Below are 7,631 nucleotides of genomic sequence, written 5' to 3'. Positions count from 1 at the left end.
ACATTTCATTTTTCCTTTATAATGAGTGTTCCCATATACTAGAAGCAGGGGTCTGGAATGTAGGTGATGATAATTAAAATACATTGTCTGGTGGATCTGGTTTTCATTGAGACTGTTATCTAAAGGTACTATAAATCCTCATAATAATTTAGACACTTACAAAATACTACCATATCTCCTCAAAATGAAGTCTTTACACCTCAACTGTAACTATATGTATAAGTATGTCTTTCTGTCATACATTGTAGTTCCTTCCTGACATAGTTGCCTTGAAAGGAAAGAAATACTAAATATGAGAAAAGAAAATTATGAGGAAGATAATAATGTCTTAAGCTCTCTAATCTGGAGGTGTCAAACTCATTGTTGCACAATTCCTCAGAAATCCAATTCAGAGTAAAATATAATTGGAAAATATTTAGCAAAATAAAAATATAATATAATAGAGATAGTATTAAGTTGTGGCTTTCTAAGTCAATATTGGGATAATAGAGATCCATTTCTTCTTAACACTAATTTATATTCATATATTGCCATAGTTTACACATTATGGATTCACATTCTGCAGGAGATTTTCTGAGGTTTCAAAACTGAATTTTTTAAGTCAACCATAGAATCTGGTCCCTTACGGTAAATATTCTTGATTAATGACCACTTCCAACAAGAATATTTCTGCCTCTCTTATGAGACTAGAAAAATCCAAGTAGGAATGATTCCATCATAAATATTTTCTCAGGAAGAAGATTTAGACAAGTTCCTGGTATCTCTTGAACCACCCTCCAAACTCTCCTCGTTCCAAACTTGATTTTTATCAATTCTTTAATCCTGTTTGGCAACTTAAACTTTGATATGATTACTGAAATATTGCTATTACAATTTTGCATTTAAAAAGGATTGGGAGAGTTTGGAATTATTGACATTTCAATGATCTTCCTCAGAACCATGTCAGCTTTTTTTAAAAGAGAGATTTGGAAAGTTTTTATGAATAAGAGGTCAAGTGTATCTTGGGAGGGAGAGATAGAAATATTGCTCTGAAGCAGGATTAGCCATTTATACTACAAATCCTTCCTTCAACTACATAATAAACCCTTGTTCAATCTTTTCCTTTGCCTATTTTGATGTAATTAAATAAAGTGGTATAGTTAACGGTCCTACATAGTGTATTATACATATTAACTTCTAAATATAATTAGAAAGAGAGTTATATGGAAGAAAGATTTTGTTCATCTTTTGACTAGGAAATTGATATAGATGGTAAGAAATTATATGGCTAAAATAATTGATAGATTAAACTTGATTAAATAATGGACCAATAATATAATAGCTGGAGGGTCTTAGATTCCATCATATTTCCTGTAACAGTGACTATTATAGTAAATCTGGGAGCTGTGTCACTCCCCAATGATACTCAATGAGTTTTTGATAGTTGCTTACAAATCAAGAGTAGGAATTAAAATGAGATGACTTTTTAACATTGACACTCTAGATAATAGCATTAGAGTGCACTATTGATTTTTTTAGTATATAGATTCAATGTTTTATACACTGTTGCAAGGAGATAATAGGCTTTCATGGGTAGATATCAGAATTACACTCATGTGCTTGGTCAAATCATGTATCAGTAAGTCAATGAAGCAGACAGCAATAAGAAATAGGATATTCTTCTGAATATCTAGAAAAATATTGAACTTTAGAACATGACATATTGTATTTCTATGGTCATTTAATGACTGAAAACCTATAGTTTGGTTAAGGAAGACCCTGTAAGGTCATTAAACACTGGAGACTTGATGAAATGGGTACTTGAGTTTAGTAAAATTCTATTATGGGAAAGTAAAAGGTAAGAAATCAATTTCTTGAGGGAAAAGAAAGAATATTAGCTCACCCTGGGGGTGCAATTAAAATAATTACAGTTTATGTTTTTTATTGTATTTATTGTATATATATCTGTATACAATTAACATTGTATACAGAAATAGTAACAACTCACTAAGTCACAGGTGACACTCATGGTTTCCTAATTTGTCCCTTCTATCAAAGGAAAATCCATGGATATAATTCTTATGATCCTCTGGATCTTCAAAGGGATTGACATTAAAGGGAAAAAAGTGATTTACATTCCTGTTTCACCTTGTTGAATAGAAAAACTTAGGTTTTCCAAAACCAATATGATTTAAAATTTTTATTATAAAGTGCTTTCCTTTCTCTTAATGCAATTACATTAGGAAAATAAATAACAGGCTTAGAAACATACATTGTAATATCCAGTGGAAATGAAAGAATTGTAGAAAATAATAGATTTCCTTTCATTAAAAATAATCAAATCACTTTTAAGACAAAATAAGAAATACTATGATATCATTTTATTATTCTAGATTCATAATCAGAAAAGTACCAGTTTGAATTTTGCCTTGAATATTTACCAGATATATGAATATATCCATTCATATTTTTAAGTACAACTAAGATATAATAATTATTGTACCTATTGAACAATTGTCTGTTCTAATTAAGATAATGAATTGAAATTCAACAAAATTTGAGGTAATATATAAATATAAATATTATTGCATAGAAAAAAATGTAAGCAAAAATAACTATGAAGTAAAATAAATTGGGTTAACAAAGTGAACTTCCCAAGTTTTAAAGTTTAATTGAAATATTAGTGTTTGATTCAAAATGGACAATTGTAATATTTGTTTTTGAAGACTGTATATGATTATAAATGAGGTGTTTACAGTTAAAATTGTTTCCATAGATTCATAGGACTCCCCTGAAATTTATATGGATAACCTGAGAATTGAATATCAATACATTTTTTCCCAAAAGCTCTCATTATGTCTAAAACCATGGGTTGACAATTTTTAAGAAATGTAATAGGGAACAATAGGTGAATATTTAAGATCATTGAGAAGAGTTTATCTTGTTTGAGAGAATATTCTTTTATCTTACAATGTATAATCTATTCCTGGCCTACGGAGCTCTGTTCAGAATTTCCCTTTTACATTTGTGTTTTGAAAAATGATCATAACTTTGCATTTCTTGCACAAGAAATTCCCTAGAATATAAAAAAATCATCTCTCAATATCTTCCTATTTGTTCAATTTAGGATCCAATTTTCATTGTTTATAATCTATATGATTGTTGGCTTTAACATAATCCTAAACCATGTGAAAAAAATGATAAGGAAAAGGGTCAGTGAAAGTGTTATTATGTATTTTCAAGAAATAGTCAAATACTGCACATAATTAGTTGTACTACTGACTACACTCTATTTTCCCCAAATTGTTCTTTTTTTTACTATATCAGCACAACATTCACATGCACCCCTATTTATTTCTACATGTTTCTCTTCCTACCTACTGTTAGTATGGCTTAAGAAGTGTAGAGTGTATTCAGGGAAAACTAGTGCTTCTGATGGGAGGACTTAGCAAAGACTTTTCAGGTCTGCTTTCCTCCTTTGGTTAACTTTCACTCAATTCTCACCTGTGGCTCTAAGAAACTGTAGCATGTGTAGCTTCCACTCTCTGGTAAACTATCTCACCAGATGGACTAAACCTGGTTTGGGCAACCAACAAAATCCCTCAGTGAGTTAGGGGAGTTTCTATATCAGGCATGCGAAAACTTCTTCTGGTGGAATGGGCAAATGAGAATAATTTGTTCCAATGACCATGAAGGTAGCTGAAGCAGTCAAATAGACATGGGTAATACACCAAAGAAACCATTGTCATACATTGCATTCTGAGTCAACACAGGTGTTTCTGACTTTTGTCTTGTCACTGTCATGGGTGACTCTATGAGAGTGAGGCTGATGACTTTGTGTCTCATTTAAATCCAATTTATGCAGAAAACAAAAGATATCCTCTATATTATTATGTTGGTCCTCTTCAAGTATGAAAGACAACAACTCAGCAACGATAACCCCCAAGGTACATTGCTACTGTGCTCTCTGTTTAGACTTACAGAAGAATTCATTTATTTATTTTTGTTATTTTAATAAGAGGTTTTGACTTTTCCAAAGTCATATAATCCATATTGACTCCATTGTAAAAGGGGATTCTAAAGCACACTGGGAAAAGGGAGTTAAACATCTTAAAATATGGTAGAGATGGTTGGCTAAGGTTTTAGGTAACCTAGCCAAGTTAAGGTGTCATCCACAGAGGCAGCATGCTAAACTGAGAGAGGTTAAATGACAATTGACTGGGAATTGACTGAACTCATTCAAAGTAAATCCTTTCTCTCCAGAATAAACCCAAAAGACTGTTTCTCCCCTTTTAGGGTTTTTCTTGATGAATCTGACTCCTCAGTAAATCATGAATTTATTTTTATGCAGTGAACAAGGATAGGGTCAGTAAGGAGGATGTAGGTTTCCCTAAACTAAAGAAGCAAGCATCACTGTCCAGTCTTAGCAGCCCTTGGTTAAAGCCAAGGCCAGTTTGAAGCTCCTCTCTACCCAAAGGCTTTCTATGCTGTCTAATACTAGACTAATACAAGACAGGAATAAATCTCTAGATATTAGGTTAAGCTGGTGAGAAAGCAGGAACTAGGAGTGATTCTGTCTACCTGAGAGAAATAACCCCTGAAGGTAAACTAAGCAATTCAAATCTGCTCCCTTCTTGGTCTTGTTCTTCAAATGACAGGAAAGATTTCTGGAATCTGCAGATCTCAGGTTCAATAGAAAATCCTTGGCAGGAGTGGATTTCACTTCCAAGGGCTGGAGTAAGGGTCTCAGAGTTGCCTCTCTCCTCGGAGTTCACAAGCAACTCCCCCTGAGCTGATAGTTCAACTTTCAGACCAACACCCTTCTCCAATATTCTAAGAATTCTAAGCAGGTTCTCTCTCTCACGTCAATTACTGTTCCATTGCATTCCCTGGCATTTCCTTGCAACCTCATTCCCTTTGCCAAAATACCATCTCTCACCATCCCTTATTCCTTCCCTCCAAACAGAAGTGACAAGCAATTTAATTTGGGTTATGCATGTATTATCACACAAAATATATTTCCATATTATTCATTTTTTGTGAATAATTCACCAAAACATATTTCCAAGTATACAAGTGACAACTCATATTGGTTCATATGTATTTCTATTCCAACTTCTTTCTCTGGAGACAGATAGTATTCTTTTTTTATAAGCCTTCAGAATTGACCTGAATCATTGTATTGTTGTTAGTAGCAAACTCTTATAACATTTGATCACTTCACAATATTGCAATTACTGTGTATAATGTTCTGCTGATTCTGCTTATTTCACTCTGCATCAGTTGATGTGGGTCTACCCAACTTTTTTCTGAAATCATCCTGTTCATCATTCCTTATAGCATATTAGTATTCTAACATCACCTTATACCACAGTTTGTTCAGGCATTTCCCAAATGAGGGATATTCCATTAATTTACATTCCTTTGCCATCACAAAAATAGTTTCTATAAATATTTTTTGTACAAACAGGTCCTTTCCCACTTTTTAAAGTGGTATAATTGGATCAAAAGGTATGCATTATTTTATAGCCCTTTGGGCATAATTCCAAATTGCTCTTTAGAATGTTTGGATCATTTCATAACTAAATCAATTCCCTTCAATATTTACCATTTTCCTTTACTGTCATACTGGCCAATCTGATAGGTCTGAGGTCTTACCTCAGAGTTGTTTTAATTTGCATTTCCCTAATCAGGAGGGATTTAGAACATTTTTTTCATATGATTATAGATAACTTTAATTTCTTCAATTGAAAACTGTCTTTTCATATCCTTTGACAATTTATCAAATAGGGTATTACTTGGATTCTTAGGAACTTGAATTAATTCTTCATATATTTAAAACATGAGACTCTCATGAAAGAAATTTATTATAATTTTCCCCAGTTTGTTGTTTCCCTTCTAATTTTTGGTTGTATTGGTTTTGTTTGAACAAAACCATTTAAATTTAAAATAATCAAAATTATTCATTTTATAACTTCTAAGGTTCTCTATCTCTTGTTTGGTCACAAATTCTTCCATTCTCCACTGATCTGACAGTTAAACTATTCTGTGTTCCATGAATTTACTTATACTATTACTCTTCATGTTTAAATCATACATCTATTTTTACCTTATCTTGGTACAGGATTATGATATCAGTCTAAAACTAATTTTTGTCATATTGTTTTCAAATTTTCCCAGCATTTTGTCACATAATGAATTTTTATTCCAAGGCAGCTCTGGGTTTATCAAATACAAGATTGCTGAGATCATTTATCACTAGTCTATTCCACTGATCCACTTTTCTATTTTTTATCTGGTACCAAATTGTTCAGATAATAATTTTTTTTATAGTACAGTTTAAGATCCGGTAATGGTAGGTCACCACCCTTGACATTTGGTTTTCATTAGTTTCATTGATATTCTTGACCTTGTGTTCTTCCAGATGAGTTTTGTTACAATTTTTCTAGGTATATAAAAGAGTTTTTTGGTAGTTTGGTATAGCATAGGAAAGTCATTTTTATATTAGCTCAACCTACCCATGAGCACTTAATGTTTTTTCAATTGTTTAGATCTAATTTTATTTGTGTGAAAAGTATTTTATATTGTGTTCATATAATTCCTGTTTGTCTTGGTTCCCACATATTTTATATTGTCTAGGCTAATTTTAAATAGGATTTCTCTTTCTAACTTTTGATCCTGAGTTTTGTTGAATATATAGATAAATACTGATCATTAATTTAGGCTCGTTTTATATCATGCAACTTTACTAAAGTTATTAATCATTTCATTTAGTTTTTAAAAGTTGATTTTCTATGATCTTCTGTGTGTACCACCATATCATCTGCAAAAAGAAATACTTTAGTTTTTTATTGCCTACTTTAATTCCTTCAATTTCTTTTTCTTCTTTAATTGCCAAGATTAGCATTTCTAGTACAATACTAAACAATAGTGGTGATAATTGGCATCTTTGCTTTAATCCTGACCTTATTGGGAAGCCTTCTAACTTTCCCCCATTGCAGATGACACCTGCTGGTAGTTTTAAATAAATACTATGTATTATAAAAGGAAATGCCCCTTTATTCTTAGCTAGTGATAGAAAACCTTTTAGAGATGGAGTGCCAGGCCCAGCCCCCAGACTCAGTGTCATCCCCCTCCCCCACACTGATAGCTGGGCAAAGTCCACCCCCTCCATTACTCCACAGAGGAGAGGGAGAAAACACTCCCAATGGGCTGTTGGATGCATGGTTTGAGGAATGTTCTTAGTGAGTAGAAAGGGGAAGGTGAGTAGCCCAAATTCTCAACTCTTTCAGCTCTGCTGCGTGTGAGCCACACACACTTTGTGTACTCCCATTGGGCTACTGGACAGAAGGGTGGGTGATGATAAAAATATCATCAGGCACAGTGGAGAGGGGATGGGGAGCAGCTCAATCCAATTCTCTCTCTCTCTAGTAATGAACTCGGGCAGGGAGTGGGTTTGGGAGGGCAGCCTCATGATCACAGGTAGTGCTCTTCATGCCATCTTTGACACAGATGCCATAGATTTGCCATCACTACTCTATAGTATTTTCAATAGAACTGTGTGTTGTATTTTGCTGTAGGCTTCTTCTGCATCTATTGAGATAATAATGGAATTTCTTTTTTTTATTTTTTAAATTAATTTATTTAGTCAA

Source organism: Monodelphis domestica, chromosome 6 (genome assembly GCF_027887165.1).
Source record: "Monodelphis domestica isolate mMonDom1 chromosome 6, mMonDom1.pri, whole genome shotgun sequence".
NCBI lineage: Eukaryota > Metazoa > Chordata > Mammalia > Didelphimorphia > Didelphidae > Monodelphis > Monodelphis domestica.
Note: the sequence above shows the minus strand (reverse complement) of the source record.